The 16,324-nt window shown below is 39.6% G+C and overlaps 1 long non-coding RNA gene across 2 annotated transcripts in view; it reads left to right on the top strand.

Moving 5' to 3' along the window:
- The first annotated feature begins 1,644 nt into the window (after positions 1 to 1,644).
- LOC113604796 (uncharacterized) overlaps positions 1,645 to 16,324 on the top strand; it is a 128,807-nt gene continuing 114,127 nt past the window's right edge. For both annotated transcript variants that reach the window (XR_003426814.2, XR_008297609.1), the window contains exon 1: positions 1,645 to 2,456. This is a non-coding gene — a long non-coding RNA (uncharacterized LOC113604796). The remainder of the gene's footprint in view (positions 2,457 to 16,324) is intronic.

The raw sequence follows: 16,324 nt of genomic DNA, 5'->3' as shown, positions 1-16,324 counted from the left end.
CACTGTCACCATGAGTGAATGCCAAACATCCGAAAGAACACATGAAACCAAAAATCTGAAATAAAATCTTTTACTTTTTTGCCAACTGGTATAACATAATCCTGCTCGTTGACAGTGAACCAAATTTGCTCTGTAGGATCCTTTAAAAGTGGAAGGGTCTTCATTGTCCCTATTTTGGTGTGAGAAGTCAGATTTAGTTACTGTGATTGCTCCCTTCTCTGCCTAGACCAGGCGTCTCCACCATTGGGCTATTTCAGAATTTGTTTATTAGCGCATATGAACAGAAACTGATAACAGCCCAGAGTTGGATTTGACTCACTACGGAATAAGCTGTCAATAAATATTTGTTGGATTGAAATTGCCTTGTGAGGCACTGATGAGAAATCATCAGATATTGATGATGTCTGCTGACCTTTTATCATAGCCACTTTCAAGTCAGACATCAAGCCTACTTTCCATTCGCAGTCTGGAGAACCTATTACCCTTAAAGGCTTTGTATGCAAAAATACATTATCAGAAAAGCAAAACATGCTGTTAGAAAGATACTGTGTTTACACAGAGCTTAGAAAACTATTTTACCCAGTAGTAAGAAATAAAACCAGTTATGTCTCCTCTTCCCTTATAATGTAAGACACTGCAAATTTCTAGGTCTCAAAAACGATAATAAATGTGCCCCAGGGAAACCATAATGTCTCTAAAATTCACATATGTATTCTCCACAGAAAAATTTGCATATGATTCATTATGTTGGAACATCCATTCCATGTTTTCTTGAAAAATAAAATTTACATACTGTACCTAGAAGGCTCAAGTACTGAATGTGATTTTAAATTCAGTATATGTTTCAAGGCAAAACACTCACAGTTGGAGTTAGAAATCCTGTTTTACTTGAAGGTTTTAATACAGGTTGAACTGAAAACAGAAATTATAGGATAGGTCTTACCAGAATTGGGTTCAATATTACAAGAAACTAATTGCCCTAAAGGCTTTCCACTATCCAATACAGAAATTAATATGGCAGGGCCCTTGTTTATAACACAATATAGGTTTTGACAGCTAATAGCCCTTATTAGTTAAAACCCACTCATCTTCCTTTCCTAGATCCCAGTTCATTTCCAGCTTAGTACAAATTCTGAAGAATGGAATGAGACATTATTTTTAGGACATTGTTCCAGTGTGGTAGTCATTTAAGAAACTCGTTGTGGGGGCACCTGGGTGGTTCTGTCCATTAAGCATTCCACTGTTTGATTCTGGCTCAGGTCATGGCCTGATGGTTTGTAGGCTGGTTGAGCCTGGCGGGGGCTCTGTGCTGGCAGCGTGGAGCCTGCTTGGGATTCCCTCCCTCTCTCTCTCTCTCTCTCTGCTCTTCCCCTGCTTGCAAATAAGTATTAAAAAAAAAATAAATTAATTAAATTAAATTAAAAACAGAGGCTTGTTGCACAGTTGAATTGGTGGCCGGAACAGGAGCGGAGGGCCGAGAGCTCTGGGCCGCCCCACTTCCCCCACAGGCCTAGTTAGTTATCCGCACACCGGGGAGGAGCGGGGCCACGGCAGGCGCGGGTCACCATCACGGTACACCCGGTCAGCGAGGCGGAGCCCGGCAGCCCCGCCTCTCGGCCTCAGCGCTGGGACACTAGGCCCCGCACTACCCGCTGCGGCGCTGGGAGCGGTGGCGGGAGCCTCGCTATGCGGGTTCCTGTGGCGGGAACTACGGGATTACCTCGAGGAAGAGTTGGGGAACCCGAAAACGGCTCAAGGTAACAAACGGATATGGTCTCATCAACAGGAATGCCACCAAGGAAGATGGATTTGTAGAGCAGACGGCCCCAAAGAACAGCCCCAGGGAAGCACCTTCGCAGGGCAGGACTTGAAGTTGCGGGCGCAGCGGGGGCGGGGCAGCCAATGCTGCAGGTGCAGTTCCAGGGCAAGGCAGGAAACGTGCAGCCGACCGGAAGCGTCACAGACGCCGGCCACCTTGCGGGGGGTACGGGCGCCATTACCTGCACCAGTTACCGGCAGAAAGATGAGAGGAGCGAGAGTGGGAAAGTGAGGGACTGGAGGGGGCTAACGCAGGCCAGACCCGACAGCGCGGCCCTACCCCCCGAGCGCCAGCCCAGCGCTCCGGCCCTCCAGTGCGGGCAGAAGTGATGCGTGGTGCGGACAGCAGGGCGCAGCCGAGCCAGATGGAATCGGCCCCGAGGCCCTAGACCACGGTTCTGCAGGGGCCCTGCTGACCGAAGAGCCTAGGGACAAAGGCAGTGAACGCGACAAGCAATGTCAAGGCGACGAGACCAAGGAGAGGAGATAGCACGGACTTGAACAGCCACCTCGTCATCAGTGCCAACACCTCTTCACTTACCGCACCCGAGGCCCAGAACACCCCAAACCGCAAGAAGGCAAAAAGACAAAAGCAGCCTCCACCGGAGAAAATTCCTCGGCTCCAGATGCTAAGCAAGGTGGGGCTGAAGTTTTTACGTTGTTTCGCGTCTGGGCAAGTTGCGATTGTTTCCTTTTTCTTTTTTTCTTTCTCTCTCTCTTTTTTCTTAAAGAACCACACTTTTAATTTGTAATAAAAATTTACAACTTGATTTTTTTTCCCCAAAATGTCAACCAAGTACAAGCACCTGTTAACAAAGATCTTCAGTTAAAAAAGAAAGAGAGAGAGAAGAACCTCGTACTTTGGAAAGGGGAAACATTTGGACAAAGTCTCAAGTTTCTTACGTGACACAAAGGAGTTACAAGACATAAAATTAGGATAACCTCGAAAGGTTTGTTCCAAATAACAAATTTCATGTCTGTGGAATGATTTACTTGTCTAAATGTGAGAATCAGGAAGATTGATGTTTTATAATAAAGGGTAATAGATATTAACTGGTAATATTCCCTAGATACTGGAATGAATTTCTCCATTGTACCCAGAAAGTCAGAATTTGTTTATTGATATTTTCCTCTTTCTAAGTGTTTCACTTTTAATTATTTCTTGATCCTTCACTGCCTGATATCACAGTGGAGGAAATAAAAACTCAAAAAGGCGGGCTTTGTTTATGAGTGACCACTTGGAGTAGGAAAAAGGACATAAAACCAGTAGATCTAAGGTCTAGTCTTAATTCCTTTTCTTATTCTTAATATAGTGTGGAACAAGTCGTGTCAACCATTTGGGTCTCAGTTTTCTTTTTACGGATGGGAGGATTGGGAAAAGTAAGCTCCAGTAACCATTCTTGCTTTAAAATTGGATAAATTGTGTTTATCACCATTATTTTTGCACCCAAGAGTCACCAATAAATTTCAAATGAAATTAAAACATAGATTTATCCTATGCTTTAAGAAAGACATCATGCTGAGTATTAGTGAAGAGAAAATAAAGGTTGGAATTAAATTTATTGTTTGTCTTCACAAAAAGCTTCAAATACTACTGAGGTTATCTGCGTGACCCATCTGAGCGATGGGAACACAGCCTTCCTGTTAGCCAGTGGAAAAGGACTTCTGTCAACCCATGCTGCTTGCTCAAGTGTGCTGGCTCTTGCCTAGCTCACTTGTCTTCCCTACTTCATACATCACATTCACTTTCTCATTCCGTTCTGTGTTATTGGCTTCACTCTCGCCTCACTCTTCTTGGTTGCTACTTGATTTCTAAGTGCTGTTGCCTAAGCATCAACAGTATGAACTCTGCCTGTATCCTACCTAAGTCTTGAGTGGCAGAGGGTAGATAGAACATTGAGATCCTTGGAGACGGGGGTTTAAGTAACTCTAAGGTATTATTATTGATAGGTCATTCAGCTTGGAAAAAAAAAAAAGATGACTACTTTAGATTTTTGTATGTGTTAGTGACATATTTAGAGTGATTGGAATGACATTTACGTTTGACTAATCCCGAGGATCTGGCCTTAGGGAGTGTTTGGAAAAGAGCATAGTTTGTTTAATTGAAATTTCTCTGCCTGTTATGCTTTCCCGTGTCGCAGCAACTAAGTTTACATTCAGTGGTGGTTGTTGAGCTTAGAAGAAACAAAATGTTTGAGGCTTCGCGGTATGCACGTGACTGTGAACATCAGGCTGCCAAAGCAGCTACAGCATCCTTTGCAGACCCTGACTTGTGTAGGAAGAACTGCCAGACAAAAAGAGAATTATTTAAAGTCTCAGGGTTTCTCTCTTTGGTTCTTCTTTGCCTCAAGGGAAAGAAGCGGATGTAAAGACATCTGGAAAGCTTTCATAAAGTGAGATTTTACTTATCTACCTCTGGGTAGATAGGTTTAATTTCCAAACTCTTTAACTGTAAGGGGAATACATTTGCTCATCACTCTATGGAGTATTGCAGGAGAGAGAGAGGGCAAGACCTATTACAAATAACAGCCCAGTGCGGCTGAATCTTCCGCATGTTGAAATTGAAGATTTTTTCAACTGGAGAATGCAAGGGCACCTAAGAGACTTATTTATGTAGTAGTGGTGATTAAACCTAAGCCCTCTGGTCCATTCTGTAGTGTGAATTGGAGACCAATTTTGGTTTTTCCATCTGGATCTCTTTGTTGTGATAGATCGTTGACACGACTTTAATACAAGGAAAGAATATTTTTTTTTTAATGTTTATTTTTTATTTTTGAGAGAGAGAGACAGAGCATGAGTTGGGGAGGAGCAGAGAAAGAGGGAGGCACAGAATCAGAAGCGGGCTCTAGGCTCTGAGCTGTCAGCACAGAGCCCGACTCTGGGCTCGAAAGCACAAACCGTGAGATCGTGACCTGAGCCAAAGTTGGCCGCTTAACCAACAAAGCCACCCAGACGCCCCAAGAATATGTTTTTAAAAAACGCAACAACAACAAAAAAGACTGAAATGGGATCAGCAATTGGGACACTGGAATAAGGGTCCCTCTTCTTTTTTAGCTCTCCACTCCTTTGTTGCATCTGAAGATTTTACTTTTGTGCTGACATGGGAATTTGTGCTTGGTTTTGTGTGTCTTTTCTTTGATTGATGGTCTCAAGCTTTAGTGTGTTTGCAACTGAATTACAGATTTATTTATAGAGATTTGTGTGCTGAGAATATTGGACTACATTAGATTCTCAAAACACTGATGTAAGAGAGAAAGAGCAGAAAAGTGTGAGAACAAATTTCTTTGATAAACAGACATGACTGTCACTAAGCAGTTTCAAAGAGAAGGAAGAGGCTTTAGTTGTTGAGTCCCACACCTTGCATGTTGGCTCCTACTGTTCAGAGGAGGAGTGGCTGACAATGACTGGAGAAAGCTTAGAAATGTATGCATGGGAGGGGTGCCTGGGTGGCTCAGTCGGTTAAGTGTCCGACTCCGGCTCAGGTCGTGATCTCACGGTTTGTGAGTTCGAGGCCCACGTCAGACTCTGTGCTGACAGCCCAGAGCCTGGAGCCTGCTTCACTTTCTGTATCTCCCTCTCTCTCTGCCCCTCCCCCGCCCTCTCTCACTCTCAAAAATAAATAAACATAAAAAAGAGAAATGTGTGCATGGGATTTTAGATAGTTTTTAAAGCATGTTAAAAGATAAGTTATTTAAGAAGAACACAGGTTGCAAAAAAATCTGAATATGAATTTTAATTTAGTGCAAATGATCTGGAAATTGTAGTCTGTTATAAACTTTTCTGAAAATATATATTTATCTGAAACTAATTCCCCAACTTCCATTCTGATATAGGTTTTGGTCATTCTACTCAGAATTACTGTTATTCGTTCTCTAATTACATGTAAATAATAAAAGGAAGGTGCAAAACTGCAAAACCTTACAGCCTGAGTGTCTAAAATGTTCTGGGTTGTTCTAATGGGAAGGATATGGAGTGCCATAAACAAGCATTTATTGGCTTGGGCTCTGTGCTTTTGATCGAATTCCTTATTTTCTTTAGGAAGACTTTGTGTCTTTCTGCTTGTTTGTTAGTTTTCTTTTGTTACTGGGGTTTTGGTTGTGGAGAAGGAGGGAAAATTTAAAAAGATTAAATTAAATTTAAATTTAAAAGTTTACTCTGTAGGACATCAAGTTTTGAAGAAGCCATATCATTTAGGAGTTTCTTGATGGGTTGTCCTCAAGAATTCCTGAATTTAGAGATCCGTTTCAGGTTAACTCCACTATTCTAAAAGTGGTTTGCATTCATTTGTTTCATTTCTTTTGATTTTAATTTTCTGTTGTATGTATACACTTCGCATAGTTAACAATTCATGGTTCCTTTACTATTTACATGGACTGCAGTACATAGGAGTCTATGTTCTCATGGTGGAACTATTTCCAGATGGCCTATAAATTGTCATTTGCCATAATGGTATTTTTTTTTTTCTCATATGAGGCTAGCAAGAACCTAAAAGTAGATGGAAATACACAACACGTAAGTCTTTAGGCACTCGTACTTTGGGTAACTACCTCATCCTACTTCCTCAAAGATGATTCACAGACTCATCTAGTAGGGATGGTAGAAAAGCAAAAAATAGAAATAGTAATCTTTAAGAAGAAAAAAGATAAAGGTTGTCTAACATATAGAGGTTCTTGCAATTTCTCCATGGCGTGCCAATAGAAAAAAATGGAAGAGGGGCCATTGGGTGGTTCAGTTGGCTAAGTGTCTGACCTCAGATCAGGTCATGATCTCACGGTTCATGAGCTGTGCTGACAGCTCAGAGCCTGGAACCTGCTTCAGATTCTTTGTCTCCTTCTCTCTCTCTGCCTCTCCCTGATCACATTCTGTGTCTCTCAAAAATAAATCAACATTAAAAAAATTTTTTAAAAGTGGAAAAAAGAACATCTAGAAGAAAAAGAAAATACACACAAGACCTCTTATTTGGCCTCTATCGGTGGCTTTTGTCTCCAAACTCCTTAATTATAACAAGAATTATCTAAGTTAATCTACGTTCAACATTGATGGTGGAGAAAAGGCCATTCACTTCTAGTTTTAGATGTATAAAACCATTTACTTACTTTTTCCTCGTCTTTCCTTAAACCTAAATACAATTTTGACTTTCATATGTAATTTTTTGTTTCATTATAAAAAAAGAGCCAATAATGTATATGAAATGAGTTGCTCTTCATTTTAACTGGTGCTGTCACATTATTTTACGTTTTTTAGTTAACACATCGATGATATATGTTTTGGTTTTTTATTACGTAGAAATTACAAATTACTTTTTAAATGATGTGCTCATAATGTAACCTAGGCTGTTCTGTGGCATGTCAAAATTCATCTAAATAAAGTTTAAAAGTTGAAAAGAGTACTTGTTGTAAGGCATTTGCAACCAATTATGAAGACTTTGAGAATGTTGTCTCATGGACACACATGTGTGGTGACAATACTAGAGGTGACAGAGAATAACATATATCTAGTCATTTAAAGGAGGTAGTCCCATTGATTCTAGATAGGTCTTTTCTCTGTTAAGTTGTTTTCTCCTTCATAATAAATTTTGTAGATTATATTGCTATTTTTATTTATTTTCATAGATGACAGTATGGCCACACATCTCACTTAGAATGTCCATGCTTACGAAAGTATATATCACTACATTTTGAAGAGGAGTGAGCTCTGTTTTTAAAGGTAATCTTTTGGACTGTTCTCCCTGCAACAATCAATTTATACCGCCAGGGGTCAGCCTTCATGAACAGATGTCCATATATATCACTCAGGTGTCCAGTTTCAGGACGGTGTTACGATTTGATTTCATGCAATGCTTTTTCGCTTGGGGATAGAAGAATCTCCTTGGATACTTACATGGTAATATACAGCTTCTTGCAGTTTGAGTTTTCTAGCTGCACTCTTGACAGGACATTTCTCAAAGGATTTCAGTGTATAGCTTAACTGTTCTTTTCCCTTAGCCGTCTCTTTTCTCTTCTGTCTGATGTGGATTCAGAGCCTTCATCTAAAATTTAATATGCAGGGGCAGGAGGATGGCGGACCACAGCAGAATCATAGGTCAGGGTCTTCCCAAAACCTTTATGAATGGGACTGAAGATGACAGTTGCTCACAGAATGCCTGCATTTGGGGTGTGACATGTGGGAGCCATACATGTGGGAGCCATACATGTGGGAGCCATATATGAGAGTGACATTATAACTATAATGCCTTATCTAACTGCCAGTTTCTCTTTTTCTTCTTGTTTCCTCTGCTTCTGGGACATAGCGAGGTCCTTTTTGCCCACTACACTGTAAGGTATTAGGCAGGGGCTGTATGTGTGTTGTTTTTTTTTTTTCCTAGTACTTATCATAATGTTTCACATATAGTTGACACTGATTGTGCTTTTTGAGCTGTTCTGAACGGAACTCAGTAAATACTGATATACCAGAATGACCTACTGTATGGCTATTTTTATTGGTAAAGAAATATTAAACATCATTGGAAATACCCACATAGTGATACCCTAAAATATAATGATCTATTGTTCTTTTTCTTTATGCAAAAGGAGAAGGCACATGGTTTATAAGTAATTGGGACAAGTTGGAGCTTTTATCAAACTAATAATTGTTCTGAGTGGAGAAAAATTTTTAGACAGAACTCAAAGAAATATTGCATGTTTTTCCCTGAGGAGGGCATTTCCATTAGCTGGGAGACAACATTGTTTATTTCTCATAATAAATGTCTTTTCTATTTGTTCTGTATCATGTTAAGTTTAACACCATACCGGACCATATTAGAAAGTTAATTTAAAACAACTGAATCTGGCTTTCAGAATTGGGAAGGAATTTATTGTTCATCTAGCACACATCATTGTGCTTCACAGAACACTTTTCACTTTTAAGCAGAATGAATACCAAAGTTTGTAAACAAGGGTGATGGCTTTAGTTACTATACTCAACTATGTAATGTGTGTGTGTGTGTGTGTGTGTGTGTGTGTGTGTGTGATACTATACTAAATTACATGCTTGTTAGACTATGATCAAAGATCAGGTTCAACTTGTGACCACTGGGAGTCACTGTAGAGCTATCACAGCTGAGGAGGACCCCCCACAAGCCACACCAGTTTGCTGGGCAACAGAGGAGATAACACACTCTTCTCTTTGCCCCAACCACTGGCATTTATCCATTTGCCAACTGATAGTCATTAAGTGCCCACAGAGAGCCGGGTGCTGTATTAAATTAGGCAATGCAGTGAGAACAAGTTGCCTGGGTGGCTAGCCACGTCTCTCCCCTGCTACTCCCACCCCCAAGCAAAGCTCTTTAAATCTCCTTCATGATTTATCCATTTTATTTATTATTTTATACTTATTTATGAGATGTTGTCTTTCCTACCAGAGATCCTTGAGAGAGAAGTCAACATTTTTATTCTGTAATTGTTTATCACATTAACTGGCAGGCAGTAGATCCTTATTACACGTTTGTTGGGTAACCGGATGCTATGCCAGGTATTTTTCTTGTCCTTTTGATATTGCTGTTATTTCCTCTTGACTGCACTACTACCTGCGTATTGCCATCTATTCTGCATCACGCCTTGTTCATTATCTTCTAACGCTATTGAAGTAATGAAATGGCTATAGACGAACAATTGTTTTTCACGGTCAATTATTCTTCCTCCTCCATTCTGCTGTAACAGATTGTAGATTTTTATTTTTTAAATGTTTATTTATTTTTGAGAGAGCACAAGTGAGGGAGGGGCCAAGAGAGGGGGACAGAGGATCCGAGAGGATTCACACTGACAGCCGCAAGCCCCATGTAGGGGGAACTCATGAAAGGCAAGATTATGACCTGTGCCTAAGTCCGATGCTCAACCGACTGAGCCACACAGGTGCCCCTGCTGTGACAGTTTAGAAGTCTTGTTTATATCACATCAAAAATAAATGGCATCACTTATCAATGGCAGCATTAATTATCTCATTTTGGAATTGGGAATTAGAATTGAACCATGCATAGGAAAAGTTGTGCAGTGTTGGAAAACAACATTAGTTGCTAGAAAGAGCTCTAAATTCACAAGAGGGAAATCTGCATTTTAGTTTCAGAATTTTCACCAAGGAATAATTTCAATATTGAGGACCATACTGATTCTCACCACCTCCCTTTCTTCATTTATAAAATCCATTCAACCTCTATTAAATGCCACATGGGGACCTGGCAATGTACTAGGTGTTGGGGGAGGGGGAACAAAGATGAATTAAGCAGATGCTAGTGCTGTGAAAGGATGACACTACAGTTGTGAGTGGCAACTAGAAGTGACACATAAAACAAATTGAACTTTAAAGGAAGCACTTAAGTGCCAAATAAGTGGAAGAGACCATGGGAGTTTAGATATGTAATTTCATGTAGATTACATCTGTCGTAATTGGCTTCAGAAAATTGGATTTTGCCTTTCGTTTTGAAATATCAAGACATTCCATCCCCTGAAATGAAAAGCAGAGGATGTGTTGGGAAGAGATGTTCAGCTATGCCTTGGCAACAACGAGGAAGATTTATGTCTGAAAAGGGAAAGATGTGTAGGGGAAAGTGGGAAGAACTATTAAAGATGTAGTGAGTCCATTTTGTGAATACTTTGAATATATATGTAATCGTGGGTTTGTGGACCATAGTGGATCACGCTTAAAGTTGGGTCTTGAAAGGCACACCTCATTTTATATCCGACTCGTCTTGTTAGAACAACCGGATGTTCTCTGTAGGTATGACATCTGGAGTTACCATAGCCAGTCGTTTTTTCCTGACACGGGTTCTTGTTAATCACACAAGTCGAAATATTACCAGAGAGTCTTGACTCTTGCGGAAACGTTGGCATTTCATCCACAAAAGTGTTCCCTTGGCAGATGGCTACGGCCAGGACATATGAGGCCTGAAGTTGTTCCAGTGTTGGGGCAGCTGATTTGTTACACAGAGAGCACAGAGCTCCATGTTACATCAAGGATTTTCAGTCTTCCCCATGGCTTCCGTTTGTGAAAAATATTCTGTAGGAAAACTTTCTGCCAGACCAGGAGCCACAAATGCTGAGCTTGTGTGATAAAACACTGAGACCCTTGAGGATAAATTAGAGGGAGGAAAAGTCGCTTCCTGAATTAATTAAATTACATTTGCATCTTTAAATATTTTAATCATCGGGTAACTAGAAATGTGTGCTTAGAGTATTGCTAATAATACAATTCTTTTCTTATTCAATTCACTCTTTTCTTACCTTTTCTCCTTCTGCTGTGTTTCAGAACTGCCAATTTAGGGGAACAATCCTTTATTCCCATAATTGAGAACCAACCTTTATTCCCATAACTGCATAAAGGCTTCTGTTCCTGTTAATGCCAATAGATTTTTTTAGTCCCATTAAGGAAAATGGATCTTTATTTTCATGAATGTTGTAGAATGAGATGACTGGAACCTCACAGGTAATAAAGACCAGACAAGCTGATTAAATGAAGAAAACCATAAAGAAACAATTGATTTATGGTAATGATTTTTTTGTTTGTCCAAAAAAACTCCCTAATTAATTTTTCTCTCATGGGAGTAATAGCGAAGGCACTTATAGAAAATATATATGTGTCTTACTTCAAGCTATGAATTTTTTTTATAGGATTCCCTCATATACACTGAACTCTCACCTGTAACCCACATTATTAAAGCTACCAAAAAAAAAAAAAAAAAAGACCAACCACATTTTTAAACTCACAACTGAAGGAGGTAAATAGAGTACCTGGTACAAAAACATCTTACTTCACATTCTAAGGACCGGATGTAATTCTATGTCTACCCCAGGCATGCACCATAACTGGGGAGAAAAGTCTCAACAGAAATGTACCATTTAACTCAGTAGATATTTCTATAGACTTTAGAGATGTAAAATTGATCCCTAAATAATTGCAAGAAAATTGATTTTCAAAACTTAAAATTATCACGTAAGTGTACCCCAAATAGTTTCTTATCAAAAAAATTGCAGGGATCTTATTTTGGTAGTTAACCTCTTAAATATTGCAAGCAATCTTCTAGATCTCTTAAAATTGGTCAAATATGCAATTTCCTTCTCGTTGAGATTCATAAAGGAAAGAGACACCTATAGCCTTTCTTCAAAATGATACCAGGGGCATTGTTATTGGTGAGCTTGACCTAAATATTGAGCTAGGATAAGAGAGTGGGTCGGCAAGCCATCAAAACAATTCAATTAAAATTAAATCATTTGTTTTGTCATAAAGATGGATATTTTTAAGTACACACATTCGATTTTTATAGGAATTTCTACTTTAACTTTTACTTTATTTTGAATGGTAAGAGGCTGAGTCTCTGTAAATACAACTATAAAACTCAGTACCAAAAGAAAGCCAAATGTACAAATGAAATAAACCCATGAAATTACTGGACTAAATTTTTACAAATGATGTGAGAAATACCTAAGGTATTTTGATTTCTGTTCCTTCAAAGTCACTTTTTGAACATAGATTAGGATTTATATTTGTGTTATGAATTTGGCTGTTCCCAATCCCCATCTCTCACCCTGATTGAGTGGTAAATCTTATTACCTGAAAAGAAAAAAAACTGAACGAACAAAACAGTAGTGAATACAAACGGAGCTCCTATACTACGGCTTGGTCGTGCAGCAGAAGAAAACCTATTTTACAAATAAATGACCATTTATCCACAAATATTCCTTAGATACACAAACAATGGTAATTTCCAGGTCATATCTCTGTGAGGATAAAGGAATTTTTTAAACGACAGTTTTCCATAGAGTAGTGAAAAACCAGAGTGAGAATACTTAGGAGAAGGAAAAAGAAACAGGGAATTTAGAAGGGACCTTGGAAATTAAGTAATAACCGGTATATTTGTCTCAACATATCGGTGGAAAAGTCGAGCCACAGAAAGAGATCAACACAGGTTTTTTGACTTTTTTTCTTTTAATTTCTTAATTATAGACAACATTTTTAACATACATGAAAGTAAACTGAATAGCCTAGGACTCTGTTGACCGATCAGGTCATCACATTACAGCACTCTAGGCTGGCGACACACCTTGAAATAATCATACTTGCATATAATGAGTTAAATCAAATATATTTAAATTTTTTTAATGTATATTTTATTTTTGAGAGAGAGACAGAGCACGAGTGGGGGAGGGGCAGAGAGAGAGGGAGACACAGGATTCGAAGCAGGCTCCAGGCTCTGAGCTGTCAGCACAGAGCCCGACGCGGGGCTTGAACTCATGAACCGCAAGATCATGACCTGGGCCTAAGTCAGCGCTTAACCGACTGAGCCACGCAGGCGCCCCAAGCAAACGTATTTTAAAATGAGTTCCACTTGGGTTGCCTGGGTGGCTCAGTCAGTTGAGCGTCTGACTTTGGCTGGGGACATGATCTCACCACAGTTCGTAAGTTCGTGTCTGGCATCTGGCTGTCTGCTGTCAGCACAGAGCCTGTTTTCAGATCCTTTGTCTCCCTCTCTTTGCACCTCCCCCACTCGTGCTCTCTCTCAAAAATAAATAAACGTTAGAAAAATGAATCCCACTTACTTCTTTTTACTTTTAAAAATGTGGCTGTTAGAAAATTTGAAGTTGTGTATATGGCTCACATTATGCTTTTATTGGACAGTGTTGGCCTAGAACTCCCATTTAACTACACCACCTCAGCAGTCATCAACTCAAGACTCATCTTGTTTCATTTATATCCCAGGCACTTTGGAACTGTCTATGGTCATACAGGTAATTGGTCCCAGATTTGGCATGGAACACCTGCTTGTTGGCTATTGCTCTTCCCACCACTATACTTTTAAACTGAAGTCTTCCCTTATGTGCCAGTTTTACTATCTCCTAATTATTTAGGATTACTTTTGTGACATTTAATGCTTGTGACAGGTTAATAATGCATTCATTTATTTCCTTTACAGACTATTATTTTAATTTAACTGATAAAGATTCTTGGATCAAATTCCACATTTACTCTAAGGAGAGTGAACACATTTGTAAATCAGTGCTCAGTCTTGGCAAAATCCTGATCACCTAAGAGTAGCAAAGGAGTTAGTACCTTCTTGGCTACGCTTCTATTTTTCATGCAAAATTCCATTGTTCTATTAAAGTAGATGTTAAAAAAACATAATTAATAAACAATTTCCGTTAAACATTTACTATGTAAAAACCTCAGCGTGTGTATACACACACAGACATACACATACCTCATCATTTGGGGGAGTTAGTAGTCTTGCAGGGGAGAGAGGAGTTTGTTTCTACAGAAGCTCGACTTGAAGGGTCAAAGAGAAATGTCTAGAGATGAGCAGGAGCTGAGCTACTGGGAAAAATGTTTCTGTCTACACTTTCTCTTGAGTGATGACTTCTTGAATCAAGAAAGAAAATATTTTGTTCAAACCATTCTGACAATATGCTATTTCAGGAAATATTTACAATTTAATTTCTGCATATATTTTTCTGTATCTTTGTCATAGTGATTTCAATGAAGTATACTATAATTTTAACATAGTTGTGTATTTGAGGGGATATACGTCGTTACAAGAATCTACTTGATTTTTTTTTTAACTAAATTACAAATTTGACTTAACTTTCACATTTGCATCTTAGAAAATGAAATGGCTTGATCACAAAGCATCTGGGAGTTTTAACCTGAGGTCAAAACTTCGAGAGGGTGGCTGATTTTTTTCTGGTACTCCTGCCAAGAGCCATCGGCCTTTAGGGGTGACTTAGGCGGGAAGTGATGTCGCGTCCTTGTTGGCTATGTTCTGTGTGCCCTGCAGATCCACATATACCTTTTTCTGGTCCTGGGAAGCTGACCCGTGGAGACTCAGCTACCTGGATCCCTTTTCTTCTGTTCACTGGTTAAGGTAAAGCCAGCGGGGAAAATGAATAGGAGATAGGAAATAGGGGGGAGGGTGCGCCTGGGAATTTATTCCTCTTGTTCTCTTGTTGGGTTGCTGAGGGTGACTGCAGCCCACCCAGCCCATCTGTGTCTGGGTTTTGGTGACCACTCACTCTCCTACAGCCCTAGGGTTGCTAACTGTCTACCTCTTAAAAGGCCAGGGGTACTGTGTCATCCCTTCTGGGTTTTCCACCCCTTCTCATACATTTGTAACATCTTTTTATTCAACTGCCCTCGAACTATCCGAATTTGAATGTGCCATCTGTTTCTGTGGGATCCTGAAGGTGTATGAGGATTTCCAACCCCAGCTCTTTATGTTGACATTCTAGTTTGACTCTGGATACCTCAGCATTCTGTCCTCAGGGCCTGAGTTTCTACTTGAAAAAGAAATCGGCATATTACCGGAGGCCCTGGGACATTAAGCAAAGGCTATAGAACAAGGATTTTCTCACATTCCTTTCTAGCTAAATAATGAAATGTACGCTTCACTGGAATGAAATACAGAACTGACATTCCAGAATGGACTTGAAAACTAAACAATTCTTCAAGGTATACTTGCAATTAGACTAAGGAATGAGGTGGCAGCTGCAGCCCTGAAGTCAATACCTTTGGACTTGACTTTACATTGACGCCACAGACACATTTGGCCTCCTGTTGCTGGCAACAGTATTAAGTCCTGGTGCACTTAAGAGCTTCAGGTTTCTAATAAGCATTTTCTTCAAAGCAGGGGCTTGATTTGCTCTGTGATTTTTGTCAAGTGCATATCATATCAAAGGATAAGTGTTTGCCAAAGCCTTTCTTCAGCCACAAAAAGGGGAGTTTTGTTTGAAGAAAGTCAAGTTACACTGACTGGCTCCCACTGGGAAGATGAAAGGAATGACTGGATTTCCTGTTACTCTGTTGTTGTTGTTTGTATCCCTCAAATATTTTAATCAACATGAAAGGACTCCTTGCACTGTGAGAGCAGTGCAATCTGAGAAAGCCATTTAGAAACCGCCAAATAGATTTGTAGCTAATAAAGTTGTATTTGTCTGTGGTGTCAAAGACCAGATTTATGGGAGGTGATTAATAAGGGCCAGAAATGCCAGGCTTGGCGAGATGGTCAGGAGATTATTTTTCAAATGGATTTCCCCACTGCAGATTCTTAATATGCACTATGTACATTTAAGGAAACAAGACAGATTGCAAAGCCTGATTTTGGTCCAGTTACAATGCAGCATTGAGACAGGATTATGATATAAATTGTGCAAATTCTATATATGTACATGGTGTAACGAATCAAGAATAACAATTTCAAATCAAAAATTAAAAATATTTTAAATTTTTTTTTTAATGTTTCATTTATTTTTGAAAGAGAGAGAGAGAGAGAGAGCATGAGCAAGGGAGGGACAGAAAGGGAGGGAAACACAGAATCTGAAGCAGGGTCCAGGCTCTGAGCTGTCAGCATAGAGCCTGACGAGGGGCTCAAACCCACGAACTGTAAGATCATGACCTGAGCCAAAGTCAGACGCTTCACTGACTGAGCCACCTAGGCACCCCCAAAATTAAAAATATTTTATTAATGATCTGTATTTTATAATATGAA

Source organism: Acinonyx jubatus, chromosome C2 (assembly GCF_027475565.1).
Source record: "Acinonyx jubatus isolate Ajub_Pintada_27869175 chromosome C2, VMU_Ajub_asm_v1.0, whole genome shotgun sequence".
Lineage (NCBI taxonomy): Eukaryota > Metazoa > Chordata > Mammalia > Carnivora > Felidae > Acinonyx > Acinonyx jubatus.
This window is presented reverse-complemented; position numbering and strand designations above follow the sequence as displayed.